The sequence below is a fragment of the Heptranchias perlo genome, chromosome 28 (genome assembly GCF_035084215.1).
Source record: "Heptranchias perlo isolate sHepPer1 chromosome 28, sHepPer1.hap1, whole genome shotgun sequence".
Lineage (NCBI taxonomy): Eukaryota > Metazoa > Chordata > Chondrichthyes > Hexanchiformes > Hexanchidae > Heptranchias > Heptranchias perlo.
Window position 1 is genome coordinate 10,699,608 of NC_090352.1, and position 13,471 is coordinate 10,713,078.

The 13,471-nt window shown below is 42.7% G+C and overlaps 1 protein-coding gene across 1 annotated transcript in view; it reads right to left on the minus strand.

The window, feature by feature from the left end:
* The window catches only part of tmem132e (transmembrane protein 132E), a 621,750-nt gene that overhangs the window by 82,981 nt on the left and 525,298 nt on the right, over positions 1–13,471 (minus strand). The gene's annotated exons all lie outside the window — the stretch shown is intronic.

Below are 13,471 nucleotides of genomic sequence, written 5' to 3' on the forward strand. Positions count from 1 at the left end.
CCCCACAGCTACAGAGAGTTTAGGTGGAGAAGGAGTGGGTGACCACCAGACAGTCTAGGAGGAACAGGCTGGCAGTGCAGGAATCCCCTGGGAGTGTGGCACTCACAAACCGGTATTCAGTGTTGAACAGTGAGGGTGTTGACATCTCGGATAAGTGCAGTCAGGAACAAATCCACGGCATTGTGTGAGACTTAGTTGCACAGAGGGAACTTAGTTGCACAAAAGAAATGCAGTTGTTATAGGGGATTCGGTAGTCAGGGGGATAGACAGGCGGTTCTGCAACTGCCGACGTGAGTCCCGCATGGTGTGTTCCTCCCTGGTGCCAGGGTAAAGGACATCTCTGAGAGGTTGCAGAACATTTTGAGGTGGTGGGGGGGGGTGGGGAACAGCCAGAAGACATGGTCCATGTGGGAACCAATGATATAGGAAGGAAAAGGGTTGAGGTCCTGCAGTCAGAGTTTCAGGAGCTAGGGAGGAAGTTAAAAAGCAAGACCTCAAAGGTAGTAATCTCTGGATTACTACCAGTGCCATGCGCTAGTGAGTATAAGAATAGTAGGATAAGACAGGTTAATGCATGGCTGGAGAAATGGTGCAGGAGGGAGGGCTTCAGATTCCTGGGGCATTGGGACCAGTTCTGGTGCAGGGGAGGTCTGTTCAAGATGGACAGGTTGCACCTCAACAGAGCTGGGACGAAAGTCCTCGCAGGGAGGTTAACGAATGCTGTGGGGGAGGATTTAAACTAATTTGGCAGGGGGATGGGCACCAGCATGAAACATTAGAGAGGAGAAACAAGGTGCTCAGAGGACTGGGAGGGTCAAATGGCACTAGAATAAGGAATAGTTCAGAAATCGGGCAGGGGGCAAATGCAAGGCAGTCTAAAATGACTTTGGAGTGAATGTGCGTAAATGCAGGTAGTGTGGTAAATAAAGTTGTAAGCTGCAGGCTAAAGTCACCAAATGGGACTAGGATATAGTGGCAATAACATAGTCCTGGCTCAAAGAAGGGGAGGATTGGGTACTTAATATTTCTGGCTACAAGGTATTCAGGAAAGATAGGGAAAGAAAGAAAGGAGTGAGGGTGGCAGTATTCATCAAATAAACTATTATTGCAGGGGAAAGGGATGATGTAGTTGAAGGGTCAATTGGTTAGAATTAAGAAACAATAGAGGAGCTATTACGCTACTGGGTGCATATTATAGGCCACCAAATAGTGGGAAGGAGATAGAGGAGAAAATTTGCAGGCAAATTACAGAAAGATACAAGAACGATAGAGTGGTGATAATGGGGGAGTTCAATTATCCCAACATAGACTGGGACAGTAACAGTGTAAAGGGCAAAGAGGGGGAGGAATTCCTGAAATGTGTACAAGAGAACTTTCTTGAAGAGTGTGTTTCCAGCCCAATGAGGGAGGAAACAGTGCTGGATCTAGTTCTGGGGAATGAAGTGGGGCAAGTGGAGCATGTTTCAATGGGAGCGCATTTGGGGAACAGTGATCATAATATCATTAGGTTTAGAATGGTTATGGAAAAGGACAAGGAACAATCATATGTGAAAATACTTAACTGGGGGAGGGCTAATTTCAGTGAGTTAAAAAGGGATCGTGCCCAGGTGGATTGGAATCAAAAATTGATAGGCAAAACAGTAATTGAACAATGGGAGGCCTTCAAAGAGGAGATAGTTCGGGTACAGAATAGACACATTCCCACGAAGGGGAAAGGAAGGGCATTCAAGCTAGAGTTCCCTGGATGACTAAAGATATAGAGATTAAAATGAAACAGAAAAAGGAGGCTTGTGACAAATGTAAGGTTCATAATATAGTAGAGAAACAGGCTGAATACAGAAAGAACAGAGGAGGTCTAAAAAAGGGAATAAGCAGGCCAAAGAGAGAGGATGAGAATAAAATTATAGAAAGCTTACGGCACAGAAGGAGGCCATTCAGCCCATCATGTCCGCGCCGGCCGAAAACCCCACTTTCCAGCACTTGGTCCATAGCCTTGTAGGTCACGGCACTTCAGGTGCACATCCAGGTACTTTTTAAATGAATTGAGGGTTTCTGCCTCTACCACCCTTTCAGGCAGTGAGTTCCAAACCTCTATCACCCTCTGGGTGAAAATATTTTTCCTCAGCTCCCCTCTAATCCTTCTACCAATCACTTTAAATCTATGCCCCCTGGTTATTGAGCTCTCTGCTAAGGGAAATAGGTCCTTCCTATCCACTCTATCTAGGCCCCTCATAATTTTATACACCTCAATTAGGAACATAGGACCAGGAGTAGGCCATTCAGCCCTTTGTGTCTGCTCCTCCATTTGATAAGATCATGGCTGATCTGTGATCTAACTCCACATACCTGCCTTTGGCCCATATCCCTTAATACCTTTGGTTGCCAAAAAGCTATCTATCTCACATTTAAATTTAGCAATTGAGCTAGTATCAATTGCCGTTTGCGGAAGAGAGTTCCAAACTTCTACAACCCTTTGTGTGTAGAAATGTTTTCTAATCTCGCTCCTGAAAGGTCTGGCTCTAATTTTTAGACTGCCCCCTACTCCTAGAATCCCCAACCAGCGGAAATAGTTTCTCTCTATCCACCCTATCTGTTCCCCTTAATATCTTATAAACATCGATCAGATCACCCCTTCGAAACGCTAGAGAATACAACGCCAATTTGTGTAATCTCTCCTCGTAACTTAACCCTTGAAGTCCGGGTATCATTCTATTGCACTCCCTCGAAGGCCAATATGTCCTTCCGAAGGTGCGGTGCCCAGAACTGCTCACAATACTCCAGGTGTGGTCTAACCAGGGTTTTGTATAGCTGCAGCATAACTTCTGCCCCCTTGTACTCTAGTCCTCTAGATATAAAGGCCAGCATTCCATTAGCCTTATTGATTATTTTCTGCACCTGTTCATGACACTTCAATGATCTATGTACCTGTACCCCTAGGTCCCTTTGGACATCCACTGTTTTTAACTTTTTACCATTTAGAAAGTACCCTGTTCTATCCTTTTTTGATCCAAGATTGTAGAAGTTTGGAACTCTCTTCCGCAAACGGCAATTGATACTAGCTCAATTGCTAAATTTAAATCTGAGATAGATAGCTTTTTGGCAACCAAAGGTATTAAGGGATATGGGCCAAAGGCAGGTATATGGAATTAGATCACAGATCAGCCATGATCTTATCTAATGGCGGAGCAGGCACGAGGGGCTGAATGGCCGACTCCTGTTCCTATGTTTCTATGTTCCTATGTTCCAAAGTGGATGACCTCACATTTGTTTACATTGAATTGCATTTGCCACAGTTTTGCCCATTCACCTAATCTATCAATATCGCTTTGTAATTTTATGTTTTCATCTACACTGCTTACAATGCCACCAATCTTTGTGTTAAATCACCCCTCAGCCTCCTCTGTTCCAAAAAGAACAAAACCAGCCTATCCAATTTTTCCTTATAGCTAAAATTCTCCAGTCCTGGCAACATCCTTGTAAATCTCCTCTGTACCCTCTCTAGTGCAATTACATCCTTCCTGTAATGTGGTGACCAGAACTGTACACAGTACTCAAGCTGTGGCCTAACCAGGTTTTTTTGCAGTTCCAGCATAACCTCCCTGCTCTTTTATTCTATGCCTCGGCTAATATAGGAAAGTATTCCATATGCCATCTTAACCACCTTATCTACCTGTTCTGTTACCTTCAGGGATCTATGGACATGAACTCCAAGGCCCATCACTTCCTCTACACCTCTCAGTATCCTCCCATTTATTGTGTACTCCCTTGCCTTGTTTGCCCTCCCCAAATGCACTACCTCACACTTCTCCTGATTGAATTCCATTTGCCACTTTTCTGCCCACCTGACCAGTCCATTGATATCTTCCTGCAGTCTACAGCTTTCCTCCTCACTATCAACCACACGGCCAATTTTTGTATCATCTGCAAACTTCTTAATCATGCCCCCTACATTTAAGGGGGCCACTAGATTAGCAGCTAACATAAAAGGGAAACCAAAAGTCTTTTATAAACATATAAATAGTAAAAGGATAGTCAAAGTGGGACCGATTAGGGACAAAAAAGGAGTTCTTCTTGTGGAAGCAGAGGGCATGGCTGAGGTACTAAATGAATACTTTGCATCGGTCTTCACTAGAGAAAAGGATGTTGCCAATATGGCACTAAAGTGATGTTGGATAGGATAAAAATAGATAAAGAGGAGGTACTTAAAAGATTGGCAGTACTCAAAGTAAAAAAAGTCACCTGGTCCATATGGGATGCATTCTAGGTTACTGAGGGAAGTAAGGGTGGAAATTGCAGAGGCTCTGGCCACAATCTTCCAATCCTCCTTAGATATGGGGACAGTGCCAGAGGATTGGAGGATTGCAAATGTTACAACTCTATTCGAAAAAGGGGAGAGAGATTAAAACCGGCAACTATAGGGCAGTCAGCCTAATGTCAGTGCTGGGGGAACGTTTAGAGACAATAATCCGGGACAAAATTAATTGGCACTTGGAAAAGTATGGGTTAATAATTAAAAGTCAGCATGGATTTGGTAAAGGAAAATCGTGATTGACTGATTAACTAACTTGATTGAGTTCTTTGAATGAAATAATGGAGAAGGTTGATGAGGGTAATGCGGTTGATGTGTATATGGACTTTCAAAAGGCATTTGATAAAGTATCACATAATAGTCTTGTGAGGAAAATTAAAATGGGGTTAAAGGGACAGTGGCAGTGTGGATACAAAATTGGCTAAGAGACAGAAAGCAGAGAGTAGTGGTGACCGGTTGTTTTTCAGACTGGAGGGAAGTATACAGGGGTCAGTATTAGGACCATTGTTCTTTTTGATAAATATTATTGACCTGTACTTGGATATAGAGGGTATCATTTCAAAATTTGCAGATGACACGAAACTTGGAAATGTAGTAAACAATGTGGAGGATCGTAACAGACTTCAGATGGACATAGGCAGACTGGTGAAATGGGCAGACACATAGCAGGAAGAATGAGAAGAGGCAATATAGACTAAATGGCACAATTTTAAAGAGAGTGCAGGAACAGAGAGACCTGGGGGGTGTATGTACACAAATCTTTGAAGGTGGCAGGACAAGTTGAGAAGGCTGTTAAAAAATCATATGGGATTCTGGGCTTTATTAATAGAGGCATAGAGTACAAAAGCAAGGAAGTTATGCTAAACTTTTATAAAATACTGGGTAGGCCTCAACTGGAGTATTGTGTTCAATTCTGGGCAGCACAGTTTTGGAAGGATGTCAAGCCTTAGAGAGGGTGCAGAAGAGATTTACTAGAATGGTACTAGGGATCTGGGACTTCAGTTATGTGGAGAGACTGGAGAAGCTCGGGTAGTTCTCCTTAGAGCAGAGAAGGTTAAGGGGAGATTTGATAAAGGTGTTCAAAATCATGAACAGTTGTTATAGAAACTGTTTCCAGTGGCAGAAAGGTTGGTAACCAGAGAACACGGATTTAAGGTGATTGCAAAAGAGCCAGAGATGACATGAGGAAACATTTTTTTACACAGCGAGTTGTAATGATCTGGAATACATTGCCTGAAAGGTGGTGGAATCAGTTTCAATGGTAACTTTCAAAAGGGAATTGGATAAATACTTGAAGGGAAAACATTTACAGGGCTATGGGGAAAGAGCAGGGGAATGGGACTAATTGGATAGGTCTTTCAAAGAGCCAGCACAGGCATGATGGGCCGAATGGCCTCTTCCTGTACTGTACTTACTATGATATGCTGTAAGGTTCATGACTTTCAATACAACTCTCTAATGATTCCTCGGCAATTTGACTGTTAGGCCCTACAGGCAGCTTTTTCCTTGAATGCGATTCTGCCTAAATATATACTGAAGACGTCCCAAACTATCTTTCCTGGAGCCATTCCCTAATGTGATGGAAAAGTGTTGTGACCCAAGATAACAAAAAGGAATCTTCTAACATTTCCCCACTGTCATTACACTGACCTCTTGCAGATCATATTGTTTTGTTAATATATTTCTATAAGGGTTGGCCCTGGTCCCTTCCACTGGGGAGTACAGCATTCAGTACAGTGTTCACATGTGAGCCTGTATTTGTAAACCTACACTGACTTAATGGCCAGCCTCTGCCTTTCGTACACATGAACGTGAAATGCCTCATCCAAATAAAGATTAACATGTTAAGTTGGACAAAGAGAGAAATAACTGTAGAAATGGACATGGTAATAGTTGATACAAAGATCACAAAGGTAAGTACAGATGAAGGAGGCCATTCGGCCCATCTAGCTCATCCTGATGATGAAACCTATAATCCTCCCAATCACATCATTTAATGACCCTTTAAATGGTTCCAGGGTTTTTGACTCTTCAATCTTACCCTGGGGACCATTGCAAGTATTGATCATTCTTCATGTGAAGAAGGGCACCCATTCCATTATTATGCTTTGGCTCTTCTAAGGGTCTATAAGTTCATGTGGTCTGACAGTGATTCTAATGCCAGGAGAAATAAGTTGGAAGAAATAGTGTTGGAAGATCTGCTGCAAGACTGTAATGTATTGTTCGGAAAAAAGTACTTGATTGCCTGGCCACAATGTCAGACAATAGCAGTTTATGTATTGTTACTGTATGGTTGGGGTAACGGTGAGTTCCAATCCTTGAAAGCAAGACAACTCAGTCTTATTTGTACTTATATTTCTTACTTGTTGGTTTGTTCTGTCTGACTTTCATGGACCTAGAGAGTTGGAAAGAGCTGTTCTTTAGTGTTGTTGCCTCATTGCTGGAAAAATTCCAAGTTGGAATCTGTTAGTATCAACAACCTGAGATATATGGACATTAATGGAAACATGGTTTTAAGCTTTATGGGGCCAATAAAGCACTCCTCTATTCCAGTAGCACACTTGTGCTGCTGGAGTTGGCTCGCCGTATTATCTAGGACAGGAGCCCGAGGCCTGCTGAGGTCCAATTGTACGTGGAGAGGTATATTACAGTGGGAAAATGCCAAACTCATTGAGGTCATGCAAAAATATTTAAAAGAGCACACAGCATCAGAATGCAGTACTTGTGCAGGCTTGTACATTTTTAGTGCAATGTTACTGTTATTAAAGTTTTTTCCCCATACTTTTGATATTTCAATTTTTCATATTTATTTCAGAGTTTTTTGGGAGTGCAATTATTTTTTACTTATAAAGTTTTCAAACTGTTAAGTTTGTTTTTAAAATACCTCAAATACAATATTTCATGGCATGAACAGTACAAAATGAAAGAAGAATACTAGATATCAGCAGGCCCCAGACCATATGTGCAGTCCTTGGCAAACTTAACTGTCAGTGACTGAGGACAACAGCCTCAATTTTCTCTGGGTCAGTAAGGTGTCAGCTGTAGAGCTTTGCTATCTGCAGCACACCTGAAGACAAAGTGCAATATAGGGATGGCACTTTCCTCAGCTATTATGCTTGTGGCTCATTGCCTGCTAGCATTCCCACAGTACTGAAACGACCCTTATTCAAAGTCACAAATGACATCCTACATGACTGCGACTGTGTAAACTATCCCTCCTCATCCTTCGCGAGCCGACGGCAGCCTTTGACACAGTTGACCACACCATCCTCCTCCAATGCCTCTCCTCCGTTGTCTAGCTGGGTGGGACTGCCCTTGCTTGGTTCCAATCTTACCTATCCAGTTGTAATGGCTTTTCTTCCCGCTCTTGAACTGTTACCTCTGGAGTCCCCCAAGGTTCTATCCACGACCCCCTCCTATTTCTCATCTACATGCTGCCCCTTGGCGACATCTTCTGAAAGCACAACATCAAGTTTCACATGAACGCTGATGACACCTAGCTCTATCTCACCACCACCTCTTTCAATCCCTTCGGTGTCTCTCATTTGTCACACTGCTTGTCCGACATCCAGTACTGGATGGGGAAAAATTTCCTCCAACTAAATATTAGAAAGACCGAAGCCATTGTCTTTGGTCCCCGCCACAAACTCCGTTCCCTAGTTACCGACTCCATCTCTCTCCCTGGCCACTGTCTGAGCTGAATCAGACCATTCACAACCTTGGCATCCTATTTGACCCTGAGATGAGTTTTCGACCACATATCTGCTCCAGCACCAAGACTGCATTCTTCCACCTCCGTAACATCGCCCGTCTCCACCCCTACCTCAGCTCATCTGCTGCTGAAACCCTCATCCATGCCTTTGCTACCTCTAGACTCAACTATTCCAATGCTCTCCTGGCCAGCCTCCCATCTTCCACCCTCCATAAATTTGAGCTCATCCAAAATTCTGCTGCCCGTATCCTAACTCGCACCAAGTCCCGTTCACCCATCACCCCTGTGCTCGCTGACCTACGTTGGCTTCCAGTCCGGGAAATCCTCGATATTAAGATTCTCATCCATGTTTTCAAATCCCTCCATGGCCTTGCCCCTCCCTATCTCTGTAACCTCCTCCAGCCCCACAACCCTCCAAGATATCTGCACTCCTCCAATTCTTGCCTCTTGCGCATCCCCGATTTTAATCGATCCATCATTGGCGGCCGTGCCTTCAGATGCCTAGGCCCTAAGCTCTGGAATTCTCTGCTTAAACCTCCGCCTCTCTACCTCTCGCTCCTCCATTAAGATGCTCCTTAAAACCAAAAGCTTGGTCAAAGAGGTAGGTCATCTGTCCTAATATCGCCTTATGTGGCTCGGTATCAAATTTTGTTTGATAACGGACCTGTGAAGTGCCCTGGGACATTTTACCAAGTTAAAGGCGTATATAAATGCAAGTTGTTGTTGTAGTAGTAGTATCACAGATCAAATCTAATGTGTCGGTCAGCTTGGCTTACATTTTCATCTCCTTCCTAGCTGAATAACGTAACATAGCTTCCCACTGTCATTGCATTGCTGCATTTCCTAAAGAGAAAAAAGGTCAACAATGGCTGTTCAATTTGAAGCCCATCCAGTGTTTGTAAGTGACCATGTTTGGGTTTCAATGGTTTGAAGTATGTGAGTTGGTAAGGCTTTCCAATGTGAGGTGCAGCTTGAATGTGTGTCCTGCTGAAGTATGGGTATGGATGAGATGCAATAAAAGAGCTATAAGGTCATATGAGGGTTTGGCATGGGCGAATGGTACAGGTTGAAAGGCAACATTTTGTGGCATGTAATTTTGCACCATCAACTGGGTACATGGTACTATTGAGTAGTATGCCAACTCATCCAGCATCTGTTCTTGGTCTTGCAGGTACTGTACATAGTATTCAGACTTTCCACCACCTTCTGACAGGCATGGTGGATCCTGTCTCATGAGGAGGGTGCTCCTCACTGCCCTCCTTGTACTCATCTGATGCAGGAGCATGCCATCAACAGGCAGTTGGGGTTGGCGTTTCTACAAATTATCTAGCTGCCTCCATAATGCGCTCCTGCTACTAGTTGCCATCAGCCTCTGTTTTATGCGCCAACATTAGTTTGCTTTTGGGCTTCCACTTTTTGTCCCTCTACCACTTTTTGTGCCTCTCTTCCATGCAGTCATTGGACCATTATTTGATGCTCTGCAAAACATTCTTCTTCTAAAAGCAGAAATCCAGTTCCTCAGGCTTAACAGGCAAGGTGGTAATGTATGATAATAAATCACTTAGCTTTACTGACGCTGTATGATGACTATGACAATGGAGCCCACTGGGATTTATATATAAATAACAGGAGCAGATCATAGACACCAGTCTCCTGGGAGAACTAAACAACGGCAGTATAAAGGCGACTCAAGGTGCTTTACAAGGGGAGTAATAGGGAGAAATTTAGGGGAGGTAACAGAAGGCATGACGAAAGAGGTACATTTTGAGGCTTTGAAAGTGGTGAGAGAAGTAGCAAGACCAAAAGGTTTATGAAGAGAACTGCAGAGTGCAGTGGCAAGGTGGCTGAACACTCTGCCACAAATGACTGTATGGGGTAGGTGCACTTCCTATTACGGCACATTGGATTATCAGTTAGTACATTCTGAGATGTAAAGCTGGAAAAGATTGTCGAAGTAGGGTAGAGCAACGACATGGAGGAATTTGAAGAGGAGGACAAGGATTTTGAACTCCATGTGCTGAGGAGGATTGGGGAGATGGATGGATTTCGGGAGGGAATTCCAGAGATTGGGAACTAGTCAGCTGAAGGCATGAGTGCCAACCGTGGGGCGAAGAAGGAGGAGAATCATGACAGGCCGGAGTCACAGGAAGGGATGAGTTCTAGGGCTGCAGGGGGTTGCAGAGAGGGGAATGGTGAGGCCATGAAGGGATTTAAAAACAAAGACAAGAATTTTAAATTTGAGGCATTGGGGGACCGGGAGGTAATGTGGGTCCAATTTGATTCCTGGTCTGTGTTGAGTTAACTAATCTCAGTTGGGCAGAAGCTGAAGTACTACAATTGCTCTGAATGCCTGTAGGTTAGGCAGGGAAGAAAGAAAACTGATTGTTATCCAGTGAACATACTGGCAAGTGTGTGTGTATGACCTTGGAAGGGGGCAGGAATGAGCTTGGCTGTGATGCCCTCCACAGTCCAGAAGCCTACCAGCACTCATTGTCTAGGCTCAAAAGTGAAGCATTTCTACTTTGGCAAGATCCGTGAGGGTTGCCAGTGCTCAAGGAACCATACCCTGTAAAGAGTGAGTGGTTCCAGGAAAGAAGGGAAGAAATATTGGAACAAAAACACATTGCAGTCTGTACATTGGGTAAATACTGTACTGCATTAGATACCCTGTTTCTGAGCCTTGTTTTATTACTGGTGTGGCAGCAGATGAGCAAGAACCAGATGTATTGAAAGCCTCGCAGATCAGTCCCAGCTAGTAATGGCATCACAATGCAATCACTGTTATTTATGAAGAAGTGTTATAATCCTGACACAGCAATCATACTGCTCAGTTTCCATGGGAAACAGATATTCTCAAGGGCCACTATCAGCAATTCTGTTGCACATTTAGTTTCTCCAAAATGTTCTGGATTATGCCAATTGAGTGATCTATTCACAAACAAAAAGAATAAGTTTGAAACAAGACAGAGTTGTATTGGTGGATGTAACAAAGAGAACGCGCAATGTACCATTCAATTGTTTAGCTGTAGACTTTTTGACACAATTCATTTGAAAATCAAACCTTATAAGCATAGGAAAGTAAGTGCAAACTTTAAAATGGCTGTATGAGCTGGAAACTTCTGGGTGAGAAGTCATCCATTTTTTCTTCCTCTATGTAGATTTTTTCACTTGCCTGTATTAAATTTTATCTGCCATTCTGGCCATGAGAAAGAAATAACTTATGTTTATAGATCATCTTTCATGACCTCAGGATGTCTCAAAGTGCATTACAGTCATTTAAGTACTTTTTGAAATGTAGTCACTGTTGTAATGCAGGGAAATGAGCAAGCAGAGTTCCCGGCCCACCCAAGCACTACCAGCAAGGAATTGCACTTATATGGAGCACATGTTAGAAAATCATGGGTCTGTGATGATCACGGGTGCGGGCCGTGATTTCCTGACCTCTGCCTTGTAAGGAGTGCCTGATCTCAGACCAGCTGTGTGGTTTCCAAATAGTTGGCTTACATAAACTCTGAACAGCAGGGAAAATTTACGCCAGAAATCCGATTTGTAGTAACTATGTTTGTGACTTTTGAGCAAATATCTTGCATGTGTCCAGTTGCTCTGGAAGCTGCTCCTTGCTGGTAGTACATGGATCTTTAGAGTATTTCTTGCTATGTTAATGGCACCATTTAAATGGAAATTGTTGTTGGTGAGGATTCTAAATTGTGTTAGCTCAAAGCAATCTTAAAATCAGCAGCTGATTGTAGTGTAATGTATCCTGATCTCTTCAATGTACAATACAGAGGAGCTGCAATACAGACAGATTGTTCTGCTAATGAAGAGATTTACTTTTCATTTTTAAGTGAAACAGACCCAGATTCCTATGCATGTTCTAACAGCTTGCAACCTGATTTGCTTGTCAATCAAACTGGAATCAGGGGGCCAATTCGTCATTTTTATACTGATTACAGTCAGCAGGAATTAGAGATAATTAACACATTTTATTGGCCCAGAGTATCATTGATCAAAACAGTTCAAATTAAATTTAAATTATGTAGTAACAAAAGCGCAGAGTATTTTACCTTCAGTGTTTGAACGATATACCCAGAAACACAACAACACTGGAAGGGTTTGGGAGTGTATCAGGTGCAATTCTGTGGCAGGGGTGGGACAATGGCTGTGCCAATGGATATATTCAACTCTTCCTTCAAAATCTAGAACAGATTCATTCACAATATAGCTAAAAATCCTGCAATTGTTGACAACTTAGATAGGATTAGAGTTACAAATTGCAATTTCATCGAAATCTGTAGGACTTATTTACATTGTTTCGTAAATATATATTTCTGTCCATATATAATTTATTTTCTCCACACCTCTCCTGAAGACATGGACTTTAACTAGCATAAGTTCGTCTGGGTTCTGGGCATGGGCTTTAACTGGTATACGGTCCCTTAGGTTCTGGGAGCCCTCTGGTGCCTCATCTATGTGATGGTCACGATGAGCCTACACAGTGAGTGTTAGCAGAGTACATCACAGCTGAACCTCATCTGACATCCATGCACAAACACTTTATAGCAGGAGTCATTAGATAGCATTCAGAAGCAGGAATCCTGACTGCTTTTTCATATATATTTTAAACAGTTTGGAGTCTTCCCGGATATATTCACACAGTAAAGTTTCCTTCGGCACTTTTCTACGCTGGAAGAATATGCACACTGAAAATAGAAATAAGGTTGACACCAACAAATACAGCATATTAACATTTCTGACAAAATTCTGCTCATTTCTCTGTAGCTTTAAATAACAAACTGAATAAATGAATGCAGAAACTGCTAGTAGGTCCAACATATGGTAGGGTAACAATGGGGTGACACTTACTACTGGAGGAGATGCTTTTGGCATCAGATATCAGGCAGATGCATGATTCAGGAATCACAAAGCACTTGGGATGCAGATTTTAAAACAGAATTGCAAAGACTAAAGCAGCCTACAGCTGATGTACCAACTGATGTCCAAAGAATATATTCTGAAATAATGCATGAAAAGGCTCACAGCCGATTGCAATTTCTTTTCAGAAAAACAAAATCAAAATAGGGCTATTGGAAAAAAGATCTCTGCTCCCAGGGTGATCAGTAAATAGTAAACAGTAACAATGAAAGGAATGCAAGAAACTACCAAGATATGTAGGATACGATGTGAACAAGGTTTTCACAGGCTCAATACTTGTGTTTCAGCAGTGGGGTTAGCTGGTAACACCATTCAGTTGGAATGTTGTGCTGGAAACATAGAAAATGCAAGAGGCGTATTGTAATTTATACCATGTGCATTCAGTTTGCAGTAGTAAATATGCTCCATGGTTTATGAGTCAATGTGCCTCTCTAAGATAATAGCCCAGAGGACTGTCAGATGATATTACCAGACACTTAACATGTTCTTCTGACATTTCTCTTGTCCACTATTTTAGC